General features: G+C 60.7%; 1 pseudogene; it reads right to left on the bottom strand.

The window, feature by feature from the left end:
* Nucleotides 1-1841: 1841 nt before the first annotated feature.
* Nucleotides 1842-1960, bottom strand: LOC142869025 (uncharacterized; annotated as a pseudogene).
* Nucleotides 1961-2203: the final 243 nt, after the last annotated feature.

The following is a 2203-nucleotide window of genomic DNA, read 5'->3' as shown; positions in this document are numbered from 1 at the left end:
CACCGGACCCTCAATCTCAGTTTTCGGATGTTTTTGCCACTCTAAGGACCCGCAGGCCAGCTGGGCCTTCTGGCAGGACAGAGAGCCCCGGAATCCGACGTGGAGAGCTGGGTGTACGTCCCCACGAGGAGGCGGTCCCCACCTCCGCGGCTATCCCCTTGCGGGGAGCGGCAGCCGTGGGGCCTCAGAGAAGACACCAGGCTGGGCCCCCACGGCACAGCGGGAGCACGTCCCCCGCAGGCCACTTAGCCACGGCGGCCAGCCGGCGGACGGTTGGGTTGCGCGAGACGCTGCGGCCGCCCTGCTACCGGGTTCCTGGGAGGGCGTCCTGGAACCAGCGTCCACACCAAGCCCTTGGAAGGCCCAGGCGACGGAGGAGCCCCGTCAGGCAGGGGCCGTGGAGGAGACGGGCTGGGTAAGGGTTAGGGTTAGAGTCAGGGCACAAGTCACAATCGCAAAGACCTGGAAGCCACCCGAGTGCCCATCGACCCACGAGTGGGTAAATAAAATGTGGCGCGTGGACACCACGGAGTGCTATTCGGCTATGAGGAGCAGCGCTGAGGGGGCACCTCTCGTGGTTCTCCTGGCCAGAGCTGGAACCCGTTCCAGTAAGCCAAGTATCCCAAGAATGGACACACGAGCACCACGTGCTCGCGCTCACCAGCAAATGGGTACGAACCGATGGACACCTAAGTGGACACAGAGGAATCACCTTCTTCGGGTGGGTGTCGGGCGGGTGGGGGGAGGGGATGGGCATACACATCCATTAGGAATGGGGTGGGTGCGCACCGACTGGGGGATGGGCGCACTTGAAGCTCTGACCCGAGGGGGGAGGCTGGGAGAGGGCAACGCACCCGACCTTAACATTGGTGCCCCCACAATATGCTGGAGCAACATGAGAGGTAAATGAATAAGAACACGGGGGGGGGAGGGGGGCACGGGCAACACATGTCACCTTAAAACTTGGACTCCCATCATCTGCTTGAAAAGAGAGAGAAAAGAAAATGCAATAATAGAGATAAGAGACACTTTTTAAAAATAATGAATCCGGCCGGGCGCTGTGGCTCACGCCTGTAATCCTAGCTCTTGGGAGGCCGAGGCGGGCGGATTGCTCAAGGTCAGGAGTTCAAAACCAGCCTGAGCAAGAGCGAGACCCCGTCTCTACTATAAATAGAAAGAAATTAATTGGCCAACTGATATATATATAAAAAATTAGCGGGGCATGGTGGCGCATGCCTGCAGTCCCAGCTACCCGGGAGGCTGAGGCAGAAGGATCACTCGAGCCCAGGAGTTTGAAGTTGCTGTGAGCTAGGCTGACGCCACGGCACTCACTCTAGCCTGGGCAACAAACCGAGACTCTGTCTCAAAAAAAAAAAAAAAAAAAAATGAATCCGAAGAGAAAAGTAAAAGGAGGCCTGTGGAGCAGGTCTGGGTGTGACTCCGGATGCCCGAACATCAGGTGCCACCACCAAAGATTCCTACGTGTAGCCCATAGAACCCCAAAAGCAACGGGACGAGTTCTGGTCACATACTCCCTCAAAATGACATCCAGGCCTTCTTCTGGAACTCCCTCCCCTCTCAGACTCTCAAGGTTTCCTCCAGCGTGTCGGCTCCCACAGAGCAGACCTTTGGTCTGAGACCTGACTGTCCAGAAGCCACGCATGCTGCCGCGTGGCGGCGGTGTCACGGCTCGGGACAAGAGGAGGCCCCACGGTGCGGGCTGGGGCGCCAGGCACCGCGGCGGGCGCTGAGGGTGGGGGTCACCCCCACCCCGGGCCGCCCCCGCACTCCCAGAAACGCGACAGAACCAGAGGCAAAAAAAAAAAAAAAAAAGAAGAAGAAGCCTACGGCACCCGGTATTCCCGGGCGGTCTCCCATCCAAGTTCTAACCAGGCCCGACCCTGCTTAGCTTCCGAGACCAGACGGGATCGGGCGCGTTCGGGGTGGTGTGGTCGTGGACGGCGGAGGGCGCCCCTGCCCCGCTCGAGAAGCCGAGCCTCTCTGCGCTTCCCCGCCGCCTCCTCCCGCCCCAGGCCCCGCGCCGGGCCGGGCCTGTTGAGTTCGCCGGCCGGGTCCCGTGGGCTCCGAGGGACGGGGTGACAGGCGGGGCGGGCAGGGAGCGGCGGGCCGGGGTTGGGGGCTGTCTCTCTATACACACACACTCACACTCACACTCACTCACTCACTCACACTCACACAAGAT

Source organism: Microcebus murinus, unplaced genomic scaffold (assembly GCF_040939455.1).
Source record: "Microcebus murinus isolate Inina unplaced genomic scaffold, M.murinus_Inina_mat1.0 scaf052_hap2_Mmur4.0, whole genome shotgun sequence".
Taxonomy (NCBI): Eukaryota; Metazoa; Chordata; class Mammalia; order Primates; family Cheirogaleidae; genus Microcebus; species Microcebus murinus.
Note: the sequence above shows the minus strand (reverse complement) of the source record. Positions and strands in the feature narration are given on the sequence as shown.